The sequence below is a fragment of the Lissotriton vulgaris genome, chromosome 4_1, assembly GCF_964263255.1.
Source record: "Lissotriton vulgaris chromosome 4_1, aLisVul1.2, whole genome shotgun sequence".
Classification (NCBI taxonomy): Eukaryota; Metazoa; Chordata; class Amphibia; order Caudata; family Salamandridae; genus Lissotriton; species Lissotriton vulgaris.
Window position 1 is genome coordinate 2,138,065,789 of NC_141691.1, and position 18,094 is coordinate 2,138,083,882.

Below are 18,094 nucleotides of genomic sequence, written 5' to 3' on the forward strand. Positions count from 1 at the left end.
AAATTTGCCGAAAGTGGTTGACGGTCGTTAGTGTTCCCTTCCAGAGGGGGCCTCACCTGGTATTTGAGAGGGGACTGTTCCCAGGGGGAGGACGGTCAGTACTGACGTGCATAAGGCAGGCCTCTGTCTAGAGTGGAATGATGAGCAAAAATCTTTGTGGTGGAATGGAGCCCCAAGCGTTTGCTGGTAGCTGAGATGAAGTCAAGCATTCTATCAATCACCTTCTTGTTTCATGGGCCCACTAGACAAAGGATTAAAATACATCCTTGTGCAGGTACACACAACAGCCACTTCTTGGGCACAGGGATTGTATCTGTTGCCCAGTGTGAGAGCAGCATACTGCAAACCTACGAGTCAGACTCCACTGAGCTAGTCATATGGGTCATAAGCTTAGCCAGGTGCCCATAGACCTACACATCGATGGAGATGATAGAAAAGGTTGGGTGGCCTGTGTTCTTAAACTGTCTGACAGTTTCTTACAGTCTGTATGGAGATGTCAAAGTCATTCTGTAAATATGGGCGGGTTTTTAGTGCCCACCTTAGCATCAAGTTCAGTTCTGATGTCTTTTGCCCTTTGAACAATATTGCTCCAAGTACATTTGCAAGAATATCAAAGACATTAGAGTTACACAGTAAGGCATCCAGTGCCATGCCTTCCAAGATCTCTGCAACAAACTCAGCACCACTTCCACCACAAGATCAAGCGGATCTACAACAGCTTAAATCCCAAGACCCACCCATCATTCCCACCACCACCACATGTGATGACGACGCCCCTAATAGATCTTGCTCAACTGGACCCCTCTACCACAGATGACACTCTCAAGACCATGAAGAGCATTCACTCTGGAGCTCCCTCGGACCCCGGCCCACAGCACATTTTCCACGGAGCCTACCACCTCTATGCCCCCAAACTACCACACACCATTACCTACTTCATCAAGACTGCCACTTTCTCTGATGACTGGAAACATGCCGAGATTACCTCTGCTGAAGAAAACGTATGCTGACCCAATAGACCTGAAGAATTTCAGACCCATCTCAGTTCTTCCCTCACAAGCCAATGTCATCAAGAAGGCCATCAACGCCCAACTCTCTGATTTTAACAAAGCCAGCCATGTCCTGGACACCTATCAATCCAGCTTTTGAAGAAACAACAGCACCAAGACTGCCATGCTGGCCGCCGCCAATGACATCTGCTCCATCCTCGACGGAGGAGAAACAGTAGCCCTCATCCTTCTAGACCTCTCAGCCACCTTTGACACCTTCCACTGCACCCCAAGCACAAGACTCCACGGTGCCGGCATCCACAACAACACCCTGTACTGGATCCGTTCCTTCCTCACCGGTGGAACAGAGCGAGTCAGACCACCACCATTCTTTTCAGAACTGACAGAGATCAGCTGCGGAGTCCCCCAGGGATCTTCCCTGAGCCCCACACTCTCCACCATCTACATGGCCCACTCGCAGCCATAATCAGGACCCATGGACTCAGCATCACCTTCGACGCCAACGACACCCAGCTGATCCTCTCCTTTGCCAACGAGCCTGCAATGGCCAGTAACAACTTCTGGGCTTAAGGCCATCGCCACATGGATAAGAGACAGCTGCCTCAAGCTCAACTCACACAAGACCAAAGTACTCATCCTGGGGCCCAACATCTCCACTTGGGAAGACTCCTGGTGGCCCGCAGCACTACGAACTCCTCCCCAAACCCACAGAGCACGCACAGAACCTCAGAATTGTACTAGACTTCCCGCTCACTATGAACCAGCAGATCAACGCCGCCTCCTCATCTTGATTCCACACTATCCACCTGCTTTGAAAGACCTTCAGATGGATCCCCACGGAGGGTAGAAAAACAGTTGCCCATGCATTCATCAGCAGCAGGCTCGACTACAGCAATGTACTCTATGCAGGCATCACCCAAAAACTCCTCAGGAAACTGCAAACGTTCAGAACGCAGCCAGACTGGTCCCCAACATGCCCCACTGCAACCACGTCTTGAACACCTGCAAGAATGCCACTGGCTCCCAGTCAACAAAAGAGTCACCTTCAAGCTCCTCACATACAGCTGCAAAGCTCTCAATGACGCAGGGCCAGCATATCTGAACCACTGCCTCTCATTCCACGTCCCCACCAGACACCAGCGCTCCACCCTGCTGGCCCTTGTTACCATCCCTCAGATCCTCAAGACCAGGACCCGAGGAAGATCTGTTGGGCTGCCAAAACCTGGAACACCCCACCTCTCCACCTCAGGCTATCCCAGAATCTGATCCAATTCAGGAATGCTCTCAAGCCCTGGGTATTGGACTAAACCTCAGCACTCTGTTGGATCAGCAGCTCCCGCCAGCGCCTTAAGACCCTCAGGGTCTGAGTAGTGGCACTTAACAAACACTGATTGATTGATAGATGTGGAGGACGTCACCCCAACATACTGTAACTAAACGGTTCTTGTGCATTTAATCTGAATATATAAACTATCAGGGTTCATCTTTGAGCCGACCCTTTTTAGTATTTATGTCTCCTTGCTGGCTCCCCTTATTGAATCACCAACATCATATGATGATGATACCCAAATAGTGGTGAACCTTTTTCCAGGCGGCACGCAGACTACCTCTTTGAGGTTGCGAAATTGTATGAATGCCGTGGGGGTTGGATGGCCCAAGATTGTTTGAAACTCAACTCCAGTAAAATAGAGGTGGTTTTGTTTGGAAACAACCCAAAACTCTGGACACCAGATTGCTTCCCAGCAGACCTGGGCCAGCTTCCCACGCCAGTTAGGAAAGTGAAAAATCTGGGTTTCTGGATTGATGATAAATTGAGCTGCAGGGATCAGGTTAATACAATTCTAAAATCTTGCAAAAAATATTGCCATTATTCCCCAAAGTGGCACAAAAAACAGTTGTCACTGCTTTCATTATGTCGAGACTGGATTATTGCAACAGTCTTTATTAGAAGATACATGAGGGATCCCTAAATAAACTGCAGGTTCTATAGAATGCAGCTGCCAAATTACTTAATCGCACACCTAGGTCTCAACCAATAAATTTATAGAGCGCGCTACTCACCCATAATGGTCTCAAGGCACTGGAGGGAGAGGGGGGAGGGTGTCGCTACTGCTCGAAGAGCCAGGTCTTGAGGTGTTTCCTTAAGGTAAGATGGTCCTCGGTTAGTCGTAGGTGGGTGGGGAGGGAGTTCTATGTTTCGGCTGTCAGGTAGGAGAATGATTTCCCTCCGGTGGTGGTTCTGCAGATCCGTGGGACTGTGGCGAGTACGAGGCTGGCAGAGCGTAGCTGGCAGGTGGGGGTGTAAAACGAGAGGAGGTTGTTGAGGTATTTAGGGCCATTGTCGTGGATTGCTTTGCGTGCGTGGGTGAGGAGCCTGAACATGATCCTCTTGCTGACGGGGAACCAGTGCAGGTTTCTCAGGTGGGCGGATATCTGGCTGTGGTGGGGGATGTCGAGGATGAGTCGTGCAGAGGCGTTCTGTATGCGCTGGAGTCGTTTCTGAAGTTTGGCTGTGGTTCCTGCATATAGGGCGTTTCCGTTGTCCAGTCGGCTGTGATGAGGGCCTGGGTGACGGTTTTTCTGGTTTCGGTGGGGATCCACCGAAAGATCTTACGGAGCATGTGCAGAGTGTTGAAGCAAGATGACGAGATGGCGTTGACTTGCTTGGCCATTGTGAGGGAGGAGTCCAGGTTGAATCCCAGGTTGCGAGCGTGGTCCGTGGGTTTTGGTGCGGTGCCCAGCACTGTGGGCCACCAGGAGTTGTCCCAGGCGGAGGAGGATTGTCCGAGGATTAGGACCTCCGGCTTGTCTGAGTTAAACTTCAGGCGACTGAGTTTCATCCATTCTGCGAAGTCTTTCATTCCTTCCTGGAGGTTGGTTTTGGTGGTGGCTGGGTCTTTGGTGAGGGAGAGTTTCAGTTGGGTGTCGTCGGCGTAGGAGATGATGTTGATGTTGTGTTTACGTGCGATGGCGGCGAGGGGGCTCATGTACATGTTGAAGAGGGTTGGGCTGAGCGAGGAGCCTTGGGGTACACCGCAGATGATCTTGGTGGCTGCTGAGCGGAAAGGAGGTAGGCGGACTCTCTGGGTTCTGTCGGAGAGGAACGAGGTGATCCAGTCCAGGGCCTTTCCTTGGATCCCTGTGTTGAAGAAGCGGGTTATCATGGTGCGTTGGCAAACAGTGTGGAAGGCAGTCGAGAGGTCTAGGAGGATGAGACCGGTTGTTGAGGTAGGGAGAAGCAGCTGGGAGGCGGGAGTGGGGCTGCGAATGGGGACGGCAGGGGGGCCAACCCGCAGGGACTCAGCGGCGGGGAGAAGGCACAGAGGGGGTTGGGGGAAGAACGGGGGACAATGCGGGGGAACGAGGGGTCACAAAAGGCAAAGGTTGTATAAGGCACAACAAGGGGAACAAGGATCACCAAATACGATTAAAACAGAGCAACACAAATACAATGCAGCGATCACCTGAGGGGGCTCACGCGGAACCAGGCAGCGGCAGGGGCAGGCGACAGCGGGGGCAGCGTCACGGGAGGACCGTGTGGCGGCTGGGTGGCGACCTACCTGAGGACAGGGTCTGAATCCATCTCTGCCCAAATCAAAGCCCAGCACTGGCTCCCAGTGAGGAAATGCACCCAATTCAAGGCCTTCTGCTTGGTTTTCAAAGCCAGCCCTTCATGGAATAGGGCCTAAATTCCGCAATCAACTCACCTATTGGTACACTCCGACTAGAACATTACGATCATCTGACGCCAAATTGGCGGCAGTACCTAGGATGAAGAAGGGCAACTGGGGGGCAGAAGTTTCACAGTTAACGCAGCAAAGGCCTGGAACGCGCCTCCTCTTTCTTTAAGAAGCATGACCGACCTCCTTGCTTTTAGGAAGACACTAAAAACTTGGCTTTTCACAAACTGATCTATACCGATGTGCGTATCTCTCTGTCTGGCTTGATTCCTCTTTAGGCCTTCTCTTAGTGCCAGGACATCTTTTTGGTAACAGTTGCGCTTTACAAAGAGCAATAACATAACATAACATATTATGTTATGTGAAAGATGTCAGTAAATCTATCGTAGTTGCTTTTCATTGTTCTTGTTAGGGAAAATCATTCTTGCTTTAATGATCAGAGAACAGCTGGACTTCGAACCTTGTTAAATGTTTCATTTCTCCTTGTTGTTGCTGTGTTTATGTGTGCTGCGTTGTGCAGCACACATGGAAACAGCAAAAACGAGGAGAAATTAAACATTTCTGCTTGTTGAGCCTGTTTAACACCAGCTTTTCGTTGGTCTTAACTTTAACACTGCTCTTGTAAATATGGGGCAGCGTCAAAATCAATGGGTTTTGCGTCGGAACACCCACCACAACACCCATTTCATTCCCCTTTCACACTAAGTGTAGCATCAAATGATGCCTTGTTTACAAGGCAGCATTAAGCCTTGTCCTTACCCTTACACCTATTGCCTCAGAACGCCACTAAAAGACACGCTGTGGTGGCCATCGGGGTTTGTAATGTTATGTAATGTAATGTAATGTACTGTAATGTAATGATGTCTTGTATAGCGCCTGAATCACCCCACATGGGGTATCTCCGTGCTGTAGACCGCTGGGGAACCCGTCCTGGCTTTCCCTGTAAGTTGGTCCCTACTGGGTATCTCCAAGGTGAAACCAGGCATTCCCGGCGTATGTAGGGGGCCGTTGTGGAGATGAGGCAAGCTAATGCCCAGAGTTGCTGAGTGTGATCCGTGGTTAGAGTAGGCACCGAGGCGAAAATTATCGAGTCCGCTGACCCTGGTCCACGACCCTGCCACGTCAGGAATTGAACCCTGGTCCCGTCCGTCCTCTGCTTCCGGGTCTCCAGCCTCTAACCAGTGAGCCACGCCACTCCACTCCACATGTAAATATGCCCCTAAATTTGAAAGTAGAAATCTTCATTGAAACTTCATCCAGCGGCTTCCCCATGATGATGCCTCCTCCTCCGACATCGCTGGCTGCCTTGCCTCACTAAACGTAACCTTCTCTGACGTTTTTATTTACAATTTTATGAAAGTCTAAAGGTAAACAGACACCGGGTCAAATACAGCCTGTGTATCCAAACCCTGCTCCATCACAATCGGCCAAAACCTTCGACTTTGCCCAGGTCTCGTGCGACTAGATGCCTGTGGTTTGTGCTTTGATCTTTTAGGCACTAGTTTTGACATCATAATGTAAAAAAGCATGACTGGTTCTACTAAATAATGTTTTTGTCATTTAGTGCCAAAAAATGTATTAAAATGTACTCCTTTTGTATGCATTGGTGGCAATTGTTTCTTTTGTTGTATATTCACTTTATTACTGTTTAAGTGCTGCATAAATACTTTATTAGTTAAGCCTGACTCTCTTTGCGCCAAGCTACCCAGGGTTCAGCACAGGTTAATTTTCTCATTTTTGTGGTTTACCCTGACTGGGACTGTGGCTAACTCTTGAGTGGGGTGTCATTCCACTCAACCAACAACAACATTTCTCAAACATTGGAAATGAGGTTTTTATGAATCTGATCACATAATTGCCGGATGTGAGAAAGGGATGTCTGAATTTGAGTAATTGGGCACTGTTTGGTTACTCAGTCCTCTATGTTAGTAAGAAAGTTGAGTTCAGAGTTCGTAAACTGAATGTTAAGATCACTGAATCATACTGAAAGTGCTGCAGTCATCTTAATGTACAGAAATGTTATCACTAACAAAACACAATTTGATATTTGATTGCTATTTTAGTCACCATTCTTACTCTGCACAAGCACAGTCGATTTTAGGATCCCTGATGTGTGTGGAGGGAGTGTTGCTGTGAGACATATTATTGAGGTATCGGTAATCGAACAGAGTCATTGGTACCTATACCAGGATGTTTCTGAGTGATGCAGTGACCGGGGGCATCTTTTGGACAGAGTTGATTTCTTATGAGTAAGTTTAGGAAAGTGTTGTGCAACCTCCATTTTCGGGCCAACGCGTGTTCTGTGGAGGTTTTCTTTATTTACAAATAAACCACTGTATTTGAATCATTTTAAAGTTGTAAAAATGCTTGCTACTATCTGCTATAAGAAAATGATTGTTTTTGTTGACTACCAGTTATGCCCTGTACTTTCCTCTAAAATAAAGTATTGTTTTCTCTTTAGCTCAAAAGAAGATGGTCCCAGGCTACCCTGACATCTTGATGGAAATAACATGGACAGAATCTCCTTCTGGCTGACCCTTCAATGGCTCAAGACTTATCCTAGAAATGATTGATGAATAAAGATACATACTTTGTTTGCATTGCTCTGTAATTGATACGAAAAGTGGAATAATGATGTTCTGTTACTCCAAACAATGGCTAAATAGAGGATTAAATTCATCTTTATCTGTTTTTAAGAACTAATCATGAATACAGGTTTCTTACTGTTCTCTCTGCAGTTTTTTATAGCGCCAAGGTTTTAAATTGCTTTACATGAGCACTAGTTCCATTACACAAAGACCCATTCTTGCATTTATTTTTTTGGGGTGACTAAGTGATTGGCCCAGAATCACATAAGGTTGAGTCAACGCCGAAACTCGAACCTGGTTCCCTAGGTTCAAAGTCCGCAGCTGTGAATGCGATCAGAATCCTCACCATGTTACTTGGGGTAAATTGGTATCAGTCTTAGGGGAACAGTGTTGGGAGGATGCACAGTATCTGCTTATGCGCTGGGGGGCATCGGAATGTCACGGGCATAGCAGGACAGGACGGGTAGAGACCTGAACCAAGACAGGTACGGACCAAATTGGATCAGGACAGGACCAACGCATGTCAGAACCAGTACCCTCAGCTAAAGTGCAACACCAGTGTCACACCCCTCTCTGCATCTAACAGTCGGACCCCTATTGGGTTATCGAATTTCCTTCCCAGAACCCCGATTGGGTTATCGATTTTTCTGACAGAGTACTCTGCCAGCACCTCTGCTCTTGATCGCCTATTGAGTGCGTTGGGTCAGTGACAGGTCAGCTATTAGGACAAGTCGGACAAACTAACTAGATAAGCCTACCTTAGATAAACAATTTTCCAGGGCAAAGTACCACCCCCCCATGTTGCAAATTCGTGTATTCCCTCAATTTGATTGGTCAAAAGTGAGGAGAGGTCATCAGACCATACCGGTTATGAGATCATTTAATTCAAATATTTAAATCAATATTCCCTCCCATAATTTTATTTTCCCATGCACTTTTATTCCACCCAACAATGGATGTTTCAATAACAAATACAATGTATAATTTTTGGTACAATTGAGCTTCCTTGCGAGAGGTCGAAGGGTGAGGTTCTCATGGTTTTCACAGGCAAGTCTGTTAGTGGCACCAGTTCAAAGCCATGACTTGAGGACTCTTGAGCTCTTCTGCACAGACGCAGATCTTTTCAATATGGAGCACAGCGAGGTAACATCAGGCCCAAATACGAACTAATAGCAAAGTTAAAGAAAAAAAGTTTCAGAACAAGGAATAAATGAATACACTATATACCACTTATCTCTACTCTGTTCCCATTACTTTATTTTAACTAGAGCGGTAGTGATTAGGCAGAACGAACAGGGTTTAGTACAAGCAGCAGTGCAAGCATCCTCATGTAGAACAAAGAGCAGCCATCTTTAACACTAGTGCGCAGAAGCAAAGTTTTCCCACCAAAGCAGAGAGTACGTCATGTCACGTGAAATTCCCGCATTGCGGTGGCCATCTTAATTCACTCAAGTTACTGTTAGTAAAAGCACATTGAAAAGCTTCCCCAGCTTTCTAGAAGTTTCGTGTGGTGCATTATTAATAAGACAAAACATGTTGATTATTACGTTATCTGTTATTTAGGGAGGGTTGAATCCGAGCAAGTCTCTTTTCATGCGAAACCTTGCTCCATCAAAGGCACCTCAAACCGTCACAATTACAACGCAGCTGTTCAGGGTGCTAATGTAGGGTCCTGTGCTTTTCGATCTAGTCCCACTTCATGGCGTCCTCCTGCCTTGGGAAGGGTCTCCCGGTGACTTGGTCTCACAGGGGTCGCAATGCCCCCAGGAGACCTCCAAAGGTCTGAGTAAGAGTTTAGCTGCTTTTATCACACCTGATAAACAGCAATACCATGGCGTACGTTATTCATCAAGTGCAATAAATAACACCTATTTTGAGTTTTGGGGAAATAACATATGCATTTTCGTGTTTAGCGCACCAAAGTCTGCATGATATGGTAAATACCGCATGCTTTTCCCCGTTATATATTGGCACGTTTGACCAGCCAAAATTCACCGGGGTTGAGTTATTTAATTGATCCAATAATTAAATACCTCCCAACTCGTAATTCCAACCAGTGCTTAAACAGGGCTTTAAGGAGGGGTTGAAATCAACAGAATACACAAATGGAGGGCCAGGGAAGTCACCTCCCCACAAATAATATTAACCACAAATTGGAAACCTAGGTCTAATCGGACAAAAACGAAGGAAGAAGGAAGAGAAGGAGAGAAGTGGTGTCACCCTACCACCTGGGTATTCCCTTTTCAGGACGAATCCTCCCACCCACCAGAGGTGGGTCGCTTCATCAAAGGGAACCTCCTCAGACCAGGAAGCCTAGCCACGGTGCGGGCTACAACCCCTTCTCTGAGAGGGAAGATCTGAGAGATGTTTTCAGAGGAACAATAAATAACTTACTAATGAGCACAAAGCAATGTGGGAGCAGCAGGGCATGAGTGATGGGTCTGTGGTTTAAAATTGGATGCAAGGTACACAACACAATGTATTCATACAACCCTGGGTCACCGTAGAAATGAGCAGAGGGCCTATCGGGCATAGGGTAGATTAACATGTTTCTACCCATGACCCTCCTTAGAGGTGTCACAGCATTCTTCAGGACCTATATGTTAAAGTGATATAATGAAAATTGTGTCAGAATAGGCAAAGTTATAAAAATACAATGCAATACAACCAGTGGTCCAATTACTGGTCTAGAGTAGGGGTCTAGTTCTGGTTTCCTGCAAAAGATGGTATAAAAGGATTATGCATACAGACCTAATGTGGCCTATAAGGGTACCAACCAAATCTCAAATCGCAGTGACACAACATATTTGGTAGTCGTTGAATTATCTGTGTCTACATTTCTGTGCATCACCCATGCAAATCTGTGTGATCTGTACCCAACTAAGGGCACAGAAGAGGACTAACATGGGGCTACATCAAGGCTCATCAACTATCATCGCGATTAAGTCCTCAACTTGGGCCCTGGCGTGTGAGTGAGGGTATATTCTCCCCTCAAATGATATCATAAGAGGGGAGAGAGACAACAGACAAGCCAGAAATAATGTAAGAGCAATTTAAAATAACCTTGAGTGCAAATACTTAAAGTTAATTAAAAACAAAGGGTGAATGCCATTAAAGTGGCAGTTACTGCGTTCTTTTCAGGTCCCCTAGATAGTGAATACATGGTATTTTCAATTGTTATCAGCCACTACAGGTATCTGTAAAGTGTGTAAAATGTCTTCTTTAGAGGTGATAGCTGAAACATTGTGCAATAACCCAAGCTCAAGAGGGTTATAAATTATCATGACCAGGAAAAACCTGGCCCTACCCTATCGCAACAAGAAGACATTTTTGATTTCTACTTATTTTGCTGTTTACATGTGTGTCGTGTTGTGAAAATATCAAAAGGCAAATGATTGTTTATGTTAAGCCGTACATATAGAAGTTACAAAACGGCATTTAAAAATTGTTTATGTGCAGGTGCCTTCCAGCACATGGACAATCTTCCCAGTGAAAATGGAAGGTCGAAAGATTCTTTTCCCGGATGGTATTGCCAATTTTTTGATAGGAGGAGATTGACTTGAGGAACTGTACTTGACTGTCCTCTATTTATGAGCAATCATGAGAAGAAGTGAGTACATGCTCCTCCCTCGTGAATATTGACATTCTTCCCATCTGTAAGAATTCAAATAATTCCAAGTGATTTTTGTTTTCTGCTTTTATTCCTCAAATTTGTATCCTGGTTCATAAGTTGTCTTCATACAGAAATAATTGTATTTAAACGTTCAACAGCCAATAATAGCCTGTTGAACTTATGAACCAGGATACAAATTTGTGGAATAAAAGCAGAAAACATAAGCAATCTTACCCTGCACGCAGACACCCTTGCACTACGGTGCAAGGGTGTCTGCGTCGGCATTAGACAGATTAGTGCCAACGCAGGGGAAATGTAGGGCTTCACCATGTTCTTGTAAATATGGTGCAGCCTTGTGTTTATGAAGTGGCAGAGAGAGGAGTTAAGCCAGGAAGGCTAACGCCGCGCTCCACCACTTCCCTTGTACATATCTCCCTAAGTGCGGTCGCTAGAGCCGGAAGGTCGCGGATATCATGCACAGCCTCCAAGTCAATCGATGATGGGCACAGTATTCATTTTGTTGGCACGAGCGGTTTCAACCACTGAGGTCGTGGCAATAGCCCGTGATTTCCAACCATGTCAGCAAACCTTTTCACATTTTCCAGATTGTAGTGTACACACCCATTCTTATTCAATTCATTGCATCGGGAGGCCACATCGATTATTTGCGACCTGTGGTGCACACCCAGTGCCTCAAGAACATAAAGGAAATTCACTCCCCTCATCTCTCTGTGCAGGGCCAGATACACCGAGTCCAAAGGACTGTGGGCCTCGTTTAGGAGAAGTGAAACTAGCGTGAAAGCAGCAATGGGCCACTTCTCAGTGCGCACTCCTTGAGACACCAATAATGCGTCATATTTACAGTATGACGCATCATGGCGGAAGGAAAGACAGATACATCAGTATAACTGACGTAGCTGTCTGCGCAAAAAGTGGCGCATTGCTAGAGTTGTGTCGGAAGTCTGACGCAACTCCTGCAATGTTCCTTTCACATGAGGACGCCCTTTGTGAAAAGGCCTGCGCCACCCTTATGCCTGCCATGAGGCAGAGGTAAGGTTTTGACGCATTGTCGTACTAGAAGTGGCGCAGAAAAATCTCATAGCTTTGCTGCGCCACTCCTAAGAGCCTTTCTTGCAGGGGAACACCCACCTTTCGCAGGTATAATGTAGCGCAGGGGCTTGCAAAGTGATGCATCTGCTTAGATGCGTCACTTCATACATTTTGGCGCAGCATGGCGCATTATTTACACCACCGATGCATCACTAAAAGTGACACAACAGCAGCACATACCTGACACAAGGGGATCACAAATAAACCCCTGAGTATCGCACCCTGACTTCTTTTCCAATGAAACGGACTTGCTTTACCCACTTTCCTCTCTGGTCTATGGAGAGGACTGCAGGGGAGTCGTAGTTTGGGCTCTGTCATATACAATCGATCCCCAGAAGGCTCGCTCGGTTATCATTTTGTAGGACTGGCTGTGTGGATCTTCGCTTGTTGTCCTGAAGTTCTCTTGACCATGGATATGAGTGACATAGACAATGTCACTCTTTTACCGACTGAAGACTGCAAATAACCATTTAGAAAAATGGGGTTAACCCAATTTGGTCAAGGACCTGGGTATCGTACTGTATGAGAAAGACAAGGGTCCTAGACCTCAATTTAAACAATGTATAAATCAATCCTCAGTCGATTATTCAAATGAATTCAGAGCATAAAATCAATCACCAGTTCATAGTAATAAATACAAAATGAACAATAAAGCAACAGACTGAAATATTATCAAGCAATTTTAATTCATTGCTACATCCAAATGTTTTTTTTCTTATTGGACACCTGTAGAGATGCCAACTCGATTCTTACCAAAGGATCACACCAATATAATCAATATATTCATAAATAGATGTGCCCCCAAATAGGGAACGTGCATAGATAGAGGTGATAGAGATTGATATAAGTGTTTGAAGAAAAAAAGGGGAGAATCAGAAATTGGTGACAAAAATAAATGCAATATTTTGAGGACAAGTAGGCAGTCGGTTACAAATCACTATCCAACAGTATATATATTCACCCGGCCTAGGTATAGTTCATGTATACAGTTTTTTGATCGAATATAAATTCCAAGCTAGGCACGTCAAGTGAGGAACAAGGTCCAGGGTGAAATCAAAGAGTGAGCGTCGACGTTTCGACTCGTCTTTAGGCTCAATGGGTAATTTACACCTCGGCCGTGCAAGTCTTCATCAGGACAAAGAAGAAAGAAGTGGCAGTTTCACCAAGATTTGAATGTCGACGCTCACTCTTTGATTTCACCCTGGACCTTGTTCCTCACTTGACGTGCCTAGCTTGGAATTTATATTCGATCAAAAAACTGTAGAGAGTAGTAGTAGTAGAGAGGTGTGGCTCACTGGTTAGAGGCGGCAGACCCGGAGGCTGAGAACGGCCCGGGACCAGGGTTCGATTCCCGACGCGGCAGGGTCGAGGACCAGGGTCAGCGGACTGATAATTCTCGCCTCGGTGCCCACTTTGGGCAGTGATCACACTCGGTAACTCTGGGCATTAAGCTTGCCTCATCTCTACAACGGCCCCCCACAGACGCCGGGGATGCCTGGCTTCACCTTGGAGATACCCAGCATGGGACCTTCTCACAGGGAAAGCCAGGACGGGTTCCCCAGCGGTCATTCGCGCCAGGATACTCTGGTAGTAATTGAGCGCGCTACAAAACACCTTACATTACATTTACATTACATTTCACCCTGGACCTTGTTCCTCACTTGACGTGCCTAGCTTGGAATTTATATTCGATCAAAAAACTGTATACATGAACTATACCTAGGCCGGGTGAATATATATACTGTTGGATAGTGATTTGTAACCGGCTGCCTACTTGTCCTCAAAATATTGCATTTATTTTTGTCACCAATTTCGGATTCTCCCCTTTTTTTCTTCAAACACTTATATCAATCTCTATCACCTCTATCTATGCACGTTCCCTAGTTGGGGGCACATCTATTTATGAATATATTGATTATATTGTTGTGATCCTTTGGTAAGAATCGAGTTGGCATCTTTACAGGTGTCCAATAAGAAAAAAAACATTTGGATGTAGCAATGAATTAAAATAAAATGATAAAATTTAAGTCTGTTGCTTTATTGTTCGTTTTGTATTTATTACTATGAGCGGGTGATTGATTGTATGCTCTGAATTCATTTGAATAATCGACTGAGGATTGATTTATACATTTTTAAATTGAGGTCTAGAAGACTGCAAATAAGCATCAGTAGCATTGTCTGTGGAATACCCAGCGGGGATTCCTCTGATGCTTTTTTATCCTCATAAGTAAACGGTATTGAAAATATTACACTGAGTTTTGTGGCCACAGTGTGTGTCAAATGTGTGTAAAGTTGCAAGAATACTACTTTTATTTTGATCTTAAAAGTAATCGACATGGCAACCGATTACTAAAATTTCAAAAGCACATGTGAGCATTTGCGATTTTATAATAACTGTAAACAGTAAGACACACAGAGGCACATACAGGCACTTACAGGCACACAAAGACACACACAGACACATACAGGCACCGACAGGGACACAAATGCACACACATGCAAATACTTGAACACACAGTCACACACATGCACATACAGGCACATACAGGCACACACAGGCACATACATGCACACACACACACACAAAAACAGGTGCCTACAGGCACACACAGGCCCTTACAGGCACTCACAGGCACATACAGGCACACACAGACACACACACACATACATGCACCTACAGCTACACACAGGCTCAATCAGGCACTCACAGGTGCATACAGGCACACACAGGCCCATATAGGCACTCACAGGCCAACACAGGCACATATGCACACAAATACAGGCACCTACAGGCACACACGGGTCCATACAGGCACTCACAGGCATATACAGGCACACATAGGCACACACACATGAATGCAGGCGCCTACAGGCACACACAGGCCCATACAGACACTCACAGGCACATAGAGGCACACACAGGCACACACATAAACAAATACAGGTGCATACAGGCACACACAGGTACATACAGGCACTCACAGGCGCATACAGCAGTAAATCTACGTTCCTAAGACTATATATGATGTTCTAAAGGCTCTCCCACTCAATTTGGTGGGGGGCTGAGGACCAAGAAAGGAAGCGACTCGTGCCTGAGTTCACCAGAAAAAGCCCCAAAGGTTGCATGTGCACCTGTCAGAAGTGCCACAATTGCGACCTCATACCATTACTAGGTTCTTCAAAATGCCCAGGACTGTGATGGCCACCCTCAGGACCACCAGACAGCTGAATATGAGACCTCTTCAGGTCCTACAAAGCGACCGTGGATCCCTCCCATCATCCTGAAGAACTTATCCATTCACAAGGACCTCGTGGAGCTACTGGAGGAACACTGCACCTCCACGTTCACAATCAAGCACCTGCTAAGATCATGCTCACCATACCAGAGGGCTCCAGGATTGTGACGAGTTCGCTCATAGACCAGAAAATGGAATATCACACCTTCTCACTGACAACTGCAAAAGCCCAGCGCTTCATAATACGTGGACTCCCAGTAAACGCATCCCTTGGGCACATCACTCAGGACTTAGCGGAACTTGGACTACCTGTAGAAAATATTACACAGATTGCCTCACCAACGGATGAGAACAAGAAATTTACCTCATTCGCCGTAACCCAGTCGGCAAGCCAGGATGGGAAGCCAGAAGACCTCTTAGCAGTCACACGGCTCTGCAGCTGCACCGTCACCACAGAAGCACCCAGGGGGTAACGGGGCCCAGTCATGTGCTACAACTGCCAATGCTTGGGGCACACCTCTGCATTCTGCCATCAGAAGCCAAGGTGAGTACGCTGTGGAGACGAGCACATCTCCAACCAATGAACCAGGAACAGGGAAACGGAACCAGTGTTATGTGCAAATTTCACAGGAAACCACCCAGCAAGCTATTGCTGCTGTCCCTACCTGCAGAAGGCAAAGATGGATGAACCATGCAAGCAACTCCCCCAACCAGAAAAAGCTTCTCGAGACTCACCAGCAACAGACCAGGGTCAAAGGAAGACATACAACCTCAAACATGCATTGGCACATAGGATCCCAACCCGCAATTCAACCAAAATTCAAAGCAAAGCGCATGTGGATGGAAGGACATACGCAGAAGTTACAGGAACAAATCAAGACTGCCCACCGCCAACAACTGCCCCGGCATCATCCTGTGAAATAGGCACAGCCATCAACTGACAGGAACTGATCGTGAAGGTTGCGAAAGTAGTTGCAGACATGAACATCCAAGCTGTGGTGACAATGGTGGGAAATCATATTGCCAGACGTTTCCACAGTGAAGAAAACAACTGTCATGGCAGCCAAATCTAGGAAATTCCCTCTTCTTGATGTGTAATGCCAACAGCATTCAGAAAAAATCTGCCGAACTCCTGCACCTGATGGAAATCATGGATGTGAGAATAGCACTTATCTCTGAGACCCATCTCCAAGGAAGCTAGAAGCTTAACCTAGCAAACCACAGAGTGTACCGCACAGATTGCACCACTGGAGAAAAGGGGGGAGGAACAGTGGTGATCATCAGCACAAAAGGGAAGCACCACAAGATCCCCCTACCACCAATGGGGAGCATTGAATCAACTGGTATACAGATCCAGACATCAGCAGGCCCTCTACGGCTGATTGCTGCCTACTCACCCCCAGCCAAGCAATGCCCAAAGGACTTGGATGCTTTACTGGACCCCAGCATCCCAACATTAATAGGAGGAGACCTTAATGCCAAGCACCAGTGCTGAAACTGCAAACTGGAAAGGACACGCTCTACTTGCCCACTCAAGGGAGAAGGACTTTGTAGTGACTCTCCGACTCATGCAACTATTCAGGCTCTGCACAGCATAAACCGGATGTTCTGGACATAGTCGTCATGAAGAATCTCCACCAATCTATGGAGTTGGAGACCTTAGCAGCACTGACGTCCTTCCACAACCCAGTACTAATCAAAGTTGGAGACATGAATGAAAACCAGCAACAGGGTACCAGGCACAACTTCAAGAAAGCAGTCTGGGGCCCATGCAGGAGAAGCCTGCAGGAGATACTGGTCCCTTACTCTGCATTGAAGACATTGGCCAGGCAGTTCAACACTTCACATCTGCAATCCACACTGCTATAAAATGCAGTGTCCCTCAGCAGAAACTCCAAAGCTGCTCCATCTATGACCTCCCGAACTGCATCAAGAAGTCGATTGCTGAGAAGAACAGAGCCCGGAGACAGTGGCAAAAGTATTGCACCCCTGACCTGCTGAAGAAGTACAATGAGCGGACAAGACAGCTGAGTATGCAAATAAGCCAGCACAGAGGCAAAAAATAGGAAGCAGCTACAGCTAACTTGAAGGACTTGGACAACTCTCTCTGGGGAATGACCCGACGTTTGACTGAGAAGAAGGAAGCAAGCCCACTGATACAAGGAAAGGCTCACTTGGCATGCAGCAACAGGTACAAGACTGAGGTCTTCGCTGACATGCTGGAGGCATCCTTCGGGCCTAACCATGCAAGCAAACGGCCAGCAGATGACGAGCAAAGGTCACTAAGCACCACCTGGAGCACCAGCCAGAACAGAAGCTGCAACCATTGAGCAATGCTCAACTGTTGATGTACTGCCCTGGTAACGTCACTGAAAAACAGCAAGGCTCTGGAAATGTCACAAGAACAACCAAGCCATCAAGATGCTTCCAGATGCCACAGTGGATCGTCTTGCTGAGATCTTCAATGTGTGTAGGCAGCGCCAGTACTTCCCTAACTCCTGGAAAGAGGCAAGAGTTGTTGTTTTCCCTAAGGCTGGGAAACCACTACAAGATCTTGCAAACCCCCACCTGCTGTCTGGACTATCGAAGCTCTTCGAAAAATGAATCTTCGCCTGTCTCATGAACTTTGCGACAAGTTAAAACCTCCTCGCTAAAGAACAGTTTGGGTTCCGGAAAGACCACTCAACAAATCACCAACTTCTCAGAGTTGTGGACATCATTAGCCATGGATTCAACATCAATAGGTCGACTGGAGTAGTCTTTTTGGATGTAGCCAAAGCATTCGACCGAGTATGGCAGAAGGGACTGCTTTACAAGCTTATCAAGCTCAAGTTTAGAAGCTACCTGGTCAAGCTGC

The 18,094-nt window shown here is 46.4% G+C and overlaps 1 protein-coding gene across 1 annotated transcript in view; it reads left to right on the forward strand.

Annotated features, from left to right (window-relative positions):
- The window catches only part of LOC147725240 (lymphocyte antigen 6E-like), an 80,161-nt gene extending 72,768 nt beyond the window's left edge, over positions 1-7,393 (forward strand). The window contains exon 4 of the mRNA XM_086966554.1: positions 7,152-7,393. The gene's annotated coding sequence lies outside the window, so the exon portion shown is untranslated. The remainder of the gene's footprint in view (positions 1-7,151) is intronic.
- The last annotated feature ends 10,701 nt before the right edge of the window (positions 7,394-18,094 follow it).